At 40.4% G+C, this 11,018-nt stretch overlaps 1 pseudogene; it reads left to right on the top strand.

The window, feature by feature from the left end:
- Nucleotides 1-6,311: 6,311 nt before the first annotated feature.
- Nucleotides 6,312-7,137, top strand: LOC125082959 (ATP synthase subunit s, mitochondrial-like; annotated as a pseudogene).
- Nucleotides 7,138-11,018: the final 3,881 nt, after the last annotated feature.

Here is an 11,018-nt window from a genome sequence, read left to right as displayed (position 1 = left end):
GAATAAACCTAATCAAAGAGGCAAAGAATCTGTACTCAGAAAACTATAAAGTACTCATGAAAGAAATTGAGGAAGACACAAAGAAATGGAAAAACATTCCATGCTCATAGATTGTAAGAACAAATATTGTGAAAATGTCTATGCTACCTAGAGCATTCTACACATTTAATGCAATCCTGATCAAAACACCATCATTTTTTTCAAAGAAATTGAACAAATAATCCTAAAATTTATATGAAATCAGAAAATACCCCAAATAGCGAGAGGAATGTTGAGAAAGAAAACCAAAGTTGGCGGCATCACCATTCCAGACTTCAAGCTCTATTACAAAGCTATCATCATCAAGAAAGTATGGTACTGGCACAAAAACAGACACATAGATCAATGGAACAGAATAGAGAGCCCAGAAATAGACCCTCTACTCTATGGCCAACTAATCTTTGACAAAGCAGGAAAGAATGTCCAATGGAAAAAAGACAGTGTCTTCAACAAATGGTGTTGGGAAAATTGGACAACCACATACAGCAGAATGAAACTACACCATTTCCTTACACCACACACAAAAATAGACTCAGAATGGATGAAAGACCTCAAGGTGAGAAAGGAATCCATCAAAATCCTTGAGGAGAACACAGGCAGCAACCTCTTCGACCTCAGCCATAGCAACTTCTTCCTAAAAACATCGCCAAAGGCAAGGGAAACAAGGGCAAAAATGAACTATTGAAGACTCCATCAAGATCAAAAGCTTTTGCACAGCAACGGAAACAGTCAACAAAACCAAAAGACAACCAACAGAATAGGAGAAGATATTTGCAAATGACATATCACATAAAGGACTAGTATCCAAAATCTATAAAGAACTTATCAAACTCAACACCCAAACAACAAATAATCCAATCAAGAAATGGGCAGAGGACATGAACAGACATTTCTGCAAAGAAGACATCCTGATGGCCAACAGACACATGAAAAAGTGCTCAAGATCACTTGGCATCAGGGAAATATAAATCAAAACCACAGTGAGATACCACCTCACACCAGTCAGAATGGCTGAAATTAACAAGTCAGGAAACAACAGATGTTGGTGGGGATCCAGAAAAAGGGGAATCCTTCTACACTGTTGGTAGGAATGTAAGCTGGTATAGCCACTCTGGAAAATAGCATGGAGGTTCCTCAAAAAGTTGAAAATAGAACTACCCTATGACCCAGCAATCACACTACAGGGTATTTACACCCAGGTACAAATGTACAAAGGTACAAAGGTAAAGGTACAAATGTAGTGATCCGGAAGGGAACATGCACCCAAATGTTTATAGCAGCAATGTCCATAATGGCCAAACTATGGAAAGAACCTAGATGTCCATCAACAGATGAATTGATAAAGATGTGGTATATATACAGTGGAATACTATGCAGCCATCAAAAAACAAGATCTTGCCATTTGCAACAATGTAGATGGAACTATAGGGTATTATGCTAAGTGAAATAAGTCAATCAGAAAAAGACAAATTATCATATGATCTCTCTGTTATGAGTAACCTGAGAGGCAGGTTAGGGGGTCATGGGGAGTAGGGAGGGAAATAAATGAAACAAGAAGGGATTGGGAAGGAGACAAACTGTAAGAGACTCTTAATCTCAGGAAACAAACTGAGGGTTGCTGGAGTGGGGGGAAGGATAGGGTGTCTGGGTGATGGACATTGGGGAGGGTATGTGCTATGGTGAGTGCTGTGAGTCGTGTAAGACTGATAATTCATGGACCTGTACGCCTGAAGCAAATAATTCATTATATGTGAAAAAAGAGAAGGAAGATATAAGATATAAGGAGCAATGATGAACAATTACTTATAAATCTCAGTAAACCTTGCTAATAAATAAAAACACTATTCTAAGTATACTTAGGGGCACTTGGGTGGCTCAGTGGGTTAAGCGTCTGCTCTCAGCTCAAGTCATAATGTCTGGGGTCCTGGGATAGAGCCCCATGTTTGGCTTCCTGTTCAGCGGAGATTCTGGCTCTTTCTCTCTCCTTCTGCTCCCCCCGCCACTCATTCTCTCTCTCAAATAAATAAAATCTTTTTTAAAAAAATAAGAATATTAAAATAACCAGTGGAATTTGGAATGGGAGGAAAAAGCTAATATATATCTGGGGTTGTGAGGATAGAGCTATTAATTAATATGAAATCATATTAAGTCATGTATCAATGTTAAAATTTTAAGGTTGGTGACTAAGAGAGCAAAAATAAAATATACATCTTCCAAATCAGTGGTTGGAGTAAGGGGTGGGAATAAAAAAAACTCCGTCTTTCCAAGAGAAGTTAGGAAAGAAGAAAGTGAAAGGGGAAAAAAAGCATGATAAATAGAAACAGGAAATAAGATGATAAAATAAGCCCAATGAACTCATAATCAAAGTGACTATAAATGCAAAAAATGTGTCTGTTTAAGAGCAGATTCTCAGATAGGATTTCAAAGAACAGATGCAGAAAATCCAGCTATATGTTGTTTTCTTTTTTTTAATATATGCCATTTCCATAAAATGAATCTATAATGGTTCAAAAGGTCAAAAGTAAACTAATGATAAGGATCAAAGAGGATGTACCAGGCAAATACTAAGAAGAAGTGTGGGGAAGAAGGAGAGGAAAGGAGGGGGGAAGAGGGGGACAGGAGAAGGAAAGAGGGAAAAGATGAAGGGGGGAAAATGGGGGCGGGGAGAGGGCAGAAAGAAGCCAGCATAGCAATATTAGACAAAGAGACTTTAAGACTAAAAAATAAATAAATAAGGGCGCCTGGGTGGCTCAGTGGGTTAAGCCGCTGCCTTCGGCTCAGGTCATGATCTCAGGGTCCTGGGATCGAGTCCCGCATCGGGCTCTCTGCTCAGGAGGGAGCCTGCTTCCCTTCCTCTCTCTCTGCCTGCCTCTCTGCCTACTTGTGATCTCTGTCTGTCAAATAAATAAATAAAATCTTAAAAAAAATAATAATAATAATAAATAAATAAATAAATAAACATTATTACAGATTAAGAGAGCCATTATATAATAATAAAAGGAACAATACATGGGGTATCTGGGTAACTCAGTGGGTTAAAGCCTCTGCCTTCGGCTCAGGTCATGATCTCAGTGTCTTGGGATCGAGCCCCGAATCGGGCTCTCTGCTCAGCAGGGAGCTTGCTTCCCTCTCTCTGTCTCTGCCTGTCTCTCTGCCTACTTGTGATCTCTGTCTGTCAAATAAATAAATAAAATCTTTAAAAAAAAAAAAAGGAACAATACACCAGGAAAATATACTTGCTTTAAATCTGTATGCCCCTAACCTTAGAGCCACAAAACATATTAAGTAAATAGTTTTGAGGAAATCTTGACTGAAATTCAGACTATATTTGATTCCTCTTTGTTTACTAGAATATCTTCCACTGTTTCTAACTACTAACTTGTTCATTGAAAAAAAATTTGGTAACTATGGTGTCATAAACTAGGAATTCACATTGCAGAAAAAATGTCCCTGTCCCCTTGGAGCTAAGATTCCAGTAGGTAAAATATATTTATTTCAAAATAAGTTTTGAAAACACGTGGCTTATATGGAAGAAATTACACTGAAATCTAAAATAATATGCAGGACATAAACTACTTATTCAGTCAGATTGCTCAATGCCTAAATGACTGTCTGATAAGAAATTAGATATTTAAGAGATTTGTTGGTGTCTTAAGTCTCCACTTTGTTCAGTGGGCTTCATGTATCTTTTCACATACTTCTCACTTTTTTTTTTTTAATAAACTACACTTGTTTACTTTGTTTAATTTTTTTTTTTTTTAGAGACAGAGAAGAGGGGGAGAGGGAAAATCTTAAGCAGGCTCCACACCCAGCATGGAGCCTTACATGGGGCTCGATGCTCGATCTCACAACCCTAAGATCATGACCCAAGCCAAAACCAAGTGTCAAGCACTCAACCAACTAAGCCACCCAGGCACCCCTCATTTTTCACTTTTTTTTTAAGATTTTACTTATTTTACTTATTTTACAGAGAGAGACACAATGAGAGTGGTAACACAAACAGGGGGAGTGGGAGTGGGAGAGGGAGAAGCAGACTCTGCACTGAGCAGGGAGCCCAACATGGGTCTTGATCCCAGGATCCTGGGATCATGATCTGAGCCAAAGGCAGACGCTTAATGACTGAGCCACCCAGGTGTCCCTCGTTTCTCACTTTTATTGAACATAATTTTAGAGCTGACACCCCACAGGATGAAATAATAAATGACAGTAAGGATTACTTAATTTTATACAGAGTCTTAATAAGATGTTACTGCCAAAATACACATGTGGCCAATTAATAATGGTTATAAAAATAATGATTTCATAATCATTGGGCTTGTTCCATGAGAAATATACTGAAAATCCACCACAGTTTCATGATTTAGGAAGTATAAATAGCAGCACAGCAATGTACTCGCTTTTTTATCATTTGTTTTATTCTTCTAATGTGAAAAGCATAGATTCACTTAATGGTTCTTCTTTGGGCAAATGTGTCTCTGTTGAGTCATATATTAAAATGACATAAGGATGCAAATACTTAAATCTTCATGAGGAAAATTTCTTTTCATTAACTGCCATAGTATACATACAATATCCCAAAAGAACAGATTACAACAACATTTTTTTAGATATGGTCAAAATGTAGTTGGCACAAGCTAGCATAAAAAATGTAGTCAAGTGGCAGGTGATAGTTAACTCACATCCCAAAATAATTACACAAACTATTTGTATTGATGATGATAAGATGATACTTACAATTTCTGATATATATCTGTAAATGACATGCAGTTTTAGCCAATACAAACATCATTCTAACAATTAGAATGAAAAATGTCTTGAGATGACATCTGATCCCCCCAGAAAGTCAACCTGATACAAAAAGGTTTCCATACATTTAAACAGCTTACCTCACATAGAAATAAAAGTTTCAAATGAACCTCATATCTTGAAGCCCATTTTGTGGTAAGGAAGATGATACATCATGTCTGGACTACATTTGAACTCATGGTCATTGCTAAAAGTTTATGGTTTCCTCATCAATGGAGAGGGTCACGGAATTGTGAGGTCCACCTGCGAATCCTATGTCCCCAGAAAGTTCAGCATTTGATTGGACGAAGCTCTCCTCGGGTTTAATTTTCTGATGATCATGCCCTTGAAATAACTCTCACTGCTTTGCTCATTTCATCCAACCAAATTCACCCAGAATCTCCATGCATTTGTTATTCAACTTGCCAACAATCCTGAGGGGGACGGAAATGCCAAACCTAACTTTACCTGGTGTTTGCCCTACCTTCCTAGAAACTTTGAGGTGCCACGGTCTGCGAGGAGTGTCTTGTGGGACAGATAGACTGTAGAACCCAGGGCCTGCCAGAATGTGCCAGAAGATTCCAGCGTAAACGTGAGTCCCCCACAGGCCTGCCCTGAGGGGTGTAAGAGAACCAAACTGCCCCACAGGAAGAGGACCTCACGTAAACCTGCCTATCCCAGACTCCCATGCTACAAGAAAGTGAAAGGAGAGATCTCCCTGTGAGGATTCATACCCACCTGGCCCTCGACAGGGTTTCAGGATCAAGTCCTGGTGCTTAGATAGTCCTAAGGCACCTAAGCAGAGAAGTTCGTTTAAAGTACTGGTAGGAGGCATCATTAGATAAAGAGACAAATTCAAAGAGATAATGAGTGGGTCGCCTGGGTGGCACAGTGGGTGGAGCATGGCACTCTTGGTTTCAGATGGGTTGGTGATCTCGGTATCCTGGGTTCAAGCTTCTGCAGAAGGCTCCATGCTCTGCATGGGGTGGGCTTGAGATCCTCCTCCCCCTTTGCCCCCCCCCAAAGTAAATAAATAGAATCTTTTAAAAATAATAATAATATAGAGATACTGAGATGTTTTTCAGAATTGCTGAAAGATCCCAGTCCTCAGATCATGACGCCTAATGAAACCCAAATATATGGGAGGTACATTATAGTGAAAATAACGAATGTCAGAGATGAAAAGAATTTTTTAAAACAGCCAGAGAAGGAAGATAGATTATCTACAGAGAAACGGGAGTTAAGTCTGACCTCCGAAGTCTTGATATCCATCCGCTGGAGGTCCTGCAACAGCGCCCTGGATGACAGAAAATAACCCGCAGGCGGGAACTCTAGCTCCAGCAAGTTCTTTTCAAGCAATGGTGGAGTCCGGGTGGTGAGTATGTGCGTGTTGACTCTAAAATCCTTTGAGCTTTGCGCGCGGTGCTCTTGACCTCTACTCATCAGGGCCTCTCTTTCTTTTTTGCTCCCCTGCGCAAACACAACGAATGACGCTGCAGATGCCCTGGGACCCGAGGTTGGAACTCTGCTGCAAGGGACCCCGACCTTTCGGGCCAGCGACAGCCAAGTGGGGCCGGGGCATGGGTCCTGCGAGAGGTGCCCGGGAGAGAAGCAGCGGTGCAGGCAGGAGGGGCCCCATGACTGCCACCGAGAAGCCCCCCGGGGTGTCCCCCAGGCCCGCCCGCAGGCACTGCCTAGATCAGGTGAGGCTATCTGGAAAAATTTCCCGCAGCTATGTGGCTTCAAGAAACTCCCATGGTCATGGAAAGGCAGGTCCTCCCGGGACTGGTTGAACGTGGAGTTTAGTACAGTGCGTGGGGAGTGCATCGGGGACATAGTCGGGGACGCGGCTGTGTGAGGCCAGCTGGTAAGCCATGGGGCCCTACTGCACTACCACGGCCCCTGAGAGGTGGTAGAAGGACTGTAACAACCTCCCTACAGGCTCTCTAGGCAAATACATGATTCAGACGATTAGGGCCCCCAGCTCTTAATAACACCAGCGTTGCATTTGGTCACGGGAACCCTTACAGCATGTTGGAAAAATAACGCTATGAGCGTGTCATTAAATCAAGGCCCAGTGCTTGGAGAGACTTGTTAAACTTGAAAATTTACCAAAAAAAAGAAGAAAAAATGTTGGAAATGAAAACAATTTCATGTGGGAATATCAGAGACAAGGACATCATTGCTTTACATCGTTTAAGAAACCTCAAGTATTTGTTAAGTGATCTTCCTGGAATAAGAGAAAAAGAAAACCTTATCCAAGCCTTTAAGACAACACTGCCTTCTCTGGGACCAAAATTGGACTTGAAATAAAATAATAATATTCAATAAGTGTCTTATTTCAATATAAAGAGTCATTTGAAAAAAATTCTTTCAGCTTTGCTATATGGTTGGAAATCTTCATAAGTTACTGGAAGACCACTTCTCTTTTCTTTTCTTTTTTTTTTTTTTTAGGAGTTTATTTATTTATTTATTTATTTGAGGAAAAAGAGAGACCTATTTATTTGTTTATTTATTTGAGAGATAGAGCAAGAGTGAACAAGCAGGGGGAGCAGCAGGCTCCCCACTGAGCAGGAAGCCCGAGGTAGGGCTCCATCCAAGGACCCTAAGATCATAACCTGAGCACAAGGCAGAGGTTTAACCCACTGAGCCACCCAGCCACCCCTAGAAGACTGCTTTTCAAGACAGAAGGGCAATAAGGAGATTTTTAGATTAACTAAAACATTGCAAGGATCAAACCTATCTAAGATAGAAAGGATTCGATGTTAAAAAAAAAAAAGGTGAGCAAAGATACTGGAGTAGAAAATAGGTAGGCAAATCTAAACAAATTCACTGTGTAAAACAATGGTAATCTTGTTCATGGCAGAGAACATTCTGGAGATAAAATACAACTGCAATAGTGTTCATGGGGAAGGGAGTATAAGCATCCTAAGGTCCTTCTATTTTATGAGAGAACAATAAGAGACTTAAAGATAGAACACCACCCCCAAACAAAAAGAGAATCAGAAAAAAAATTTAAAGACAAGCCACCAGACTAAATCCAAAGGATGTCAAGAAAGAAACTTTTTAAAATTTTTTTGTTAAGGTTAATCTATTTTTAGTAATATTTACACCCAGCATGGGGCTTGAACTCCCAACCCTCAGATCAAAAGTAACACTCTCTTCCGAATGAGCCACCAGTCACACCAAGAAAGAAGAATTTTTTTTTTAAAGATTTTATTTATTTATTTGACAGACAGAGATCACAAGTAGGCAGAGAGGCAGGGAGAGAGAGAGAGGAGGAAGCAGGCTCCCTGCTGAGCAGAGAGCCTGATGCGGGGCTCGATCCCAGGACACTGAGATCATGACCTGAGCCGAAGGCAGAGGCTTTAACCCACTGAGCCACCCAGGTGCCCCGAAAGAAGAATTTTTTTAAAGGAAAGGGAGGAGGACAAAAAAAAAGAGAGAGACAAAAATAAAGTCTATAATAAAGCTACGTGAACTAAGCAAAATCAATGAAAGCAAAGCTCAATTTTTTAAAAAAGCAGAAGCCAAGGTATACAGTTTGTAAGTTACACATAACTAAATCAAAATAAAACATAATAAAAAAGGGAAAATATATAAGTATATACCAACAAAACAAAAGCTCAAGTAGCTATAAGAACATCAGACAAAATGGTCACTAAGGCAGTAAAATTTCTCTAGCTGAGAGTAAATGAGGAATTGAACTTCTTTCCCCAAACTTTGAAGCTCCCAGGTCAACAGTAACAGCTCTTCACACATGGTAACTTCGTTTTCCATGCTCACTCTCCATAACCCCTCAGCTTTCTGTCTCCATTTCCGGTCCATGGAAGCCACACCTAGAATGCTCTCAAACTCTGGTCCTGCATTCTGAATTCTCTCAGTTTTTCCATCTCTAACCACAACAACCTTACTCTCTGGCTTCCTCCCTTTCTCCAAAAACACCAACACAAACCTACTCTACTGCTCCAAACCCTCAAAACTCAACCTTTCTCATATCATCTTGGTGACGGGGATGTCTGATGCGCCTGTCCCCTTCTCAACCTCCGAACCAACTGCAAAATAAGGGTAAAGCAGAATGGAAGTGCTTCACCTTTATTAAGGACAAAGTCACCTTTCTCAAATTCTTACATTTAAGATCTTTTCTGAATACAATGGTCAAAGACGACTGACATGATTTTGCCTCTGTAACTCTTTTTTTTTTTTTAAGATTTTATTTATCTATTTGACAGAGAGAGAGATCACAAGTAGGCAGAGAGGCAGGCAGAGAGAGAGGGAGAAGTAGGCTCCCCGCAGAGCAGAGACCCCTATGCGGGGCTCGATCCCAGGACCCTGAGATCATGACCTGAGCTGATGGCAGAGGCTTAACCCACTGAGCCACCCAGGCATCCCTCTGTAACTCTCTTTTAAGAATGGCCAACAGTTTGTCTATCTCACAATGCAGTTCACATGATTAGTGATTACCTGAGCGTTGGACTGGACTTCTTGCTCCAAATACACTGACCTGAAACAAACAAAGGGCAGACTCTGACCTCTTAGAATAAAGAAAAAAAGAAGCCTAAAGGAGAGAGTAAGAAAGAGCCAAAGAGAATAAGAACAAAACAGAACTCACTGACTTTTTAACCCACATTGACCCTGGAAATGTTAACATACTATTGGAGTGGGACGTTTACTAAAACCTGTCAGAGGAAAGGAGGAAATCAACGAATCCCAAATAGCACAAATCCCTTTCTGTTTTATTCCAGAGGTGGAGGGCAGAATTACTGATTTATACTGAATTTCTATTTTTTTTCCCTCAGAAACACTTCAGCCAAATGAAAAAGGTCTTGACTCTCCTAGAAGACCAGCATCCTTGGTCCAAAGAGCTTTTTTTCAACCACGGGTGCTAATTAGCATTCTAGCTGGAAAGAGAAGGCATAAACAAGAAAAATGCTAAGTGAAAAGGGGAGATTAAAACACTGGCTCAAGAAATACAAGAGATATTACTAGACCAAGAGTGAATGTCCCAGGAATTGTGGCCAAGAGAAAAGTTAAACAAGATGGGCTGATAATGTTACTGAAGCATTCACTTCAATGCCGAAAGATAAGCGAAGGCAAAGAAACAACCAGCTCCCACTTAAATCAATCTGAACTGTTAACCAGAAACACAAGGAGAATCTGATGAAGGATGAGCAAAATGTTGCACAAAACCTACATTGGCAGAAGGGGCTGGAGGTGGCCATGGGGAGGCTGTCCATGACCTTGTTGCAAAAAAAGAATGACGCTGTGAGAGTGAGTCAGGTGCCAGTAGGAGAGAACAGGAGGGGTCCTATCTCTGCTAAGTCAGCTGTGGAGATAGCGCAGGAGACTCCTGGAGTGCAAGCTGGTGAGTCAGGGGGATAGAATGCATACTGTCTCCACTCTGCAGCCACATCAAAGGCTCCAAGGATTAGAAACACTGCCCAACCCATTGCGCAAGCCATCCTGGATACCCAGAATCTAATCCAGTTGGTGAGTTTATTCAAGCCAGTGTGTGTGTGTGTGTGTGTGTGTGGTGTTGGTACCAAAAAAATCTTAAGTGACTCTTTGCCTGGGAAGCAAAACAGAAGAAGGGTCTTTATGCAGCACCCTCATCAACATTCACCAATGTAATAAAGCAATTCTATAACTCTAATTCCTTAACATAGAATTATGATTGCCAAAAATCAAATTATACTCCCAGATTCCCTTTTCTTTAGATAAAACGAAGTCTTGGTTATCTAGACTATTTGAGAAGTGGCTGGTTTGTGCACTTGGTTTCCAGCCCAGAAATGGAAAGGTAGGTACACTGCTCCCTCTACTGGCTTTGCCCCTGCAGTTAAAGGTGAACTTAATAATTCAGTCTTAATAGCTAGAGTCCTCTCCCCAAGACCAAGAAATAGAAGAACGGTGCAAGTTTCTTAGACCTTAATCAAAGGTTTACAGAACCTTTAGCAAATATCATATTAAAGAGTTAATAGAAGCAGGATTTAAACCCTTAAAAATAATTTCTGTTCATTTATTTTTCCTGATATTTGCTGAAACTATTGAAATTTTCTAATGACTCTGTCCTGGAGAGTTAAAGACTAGAAAGGGAAATTAAGAAAGAAAGAAAGATGTTTAAGAAAGATGTTTCTTTTTAAAAAAAAATGAAAGAAAGATATTTCTTAAACATCTAAATGTTTTGAAGTCACCCT

This window comes from Lutra lutra, chromosome 13 (genome assembly GCF_902655055.1).
Source record: "Lutra lutra chromosome 13, mLutLut1.2, whole genome shotgun sequence".
In the NCBI taxonomy this organism is placed as follows: domain Eukaryota; kingdom Metazoa; phylum Chordata; class Mammalia; order Carnivora; family Mustelidae; genus Lutra; species Lutra lutra.
Note: the sequence above shows the minus strand (reverse complement) of the source record. Positions and strands in the feature narration are given on the sequence as shown.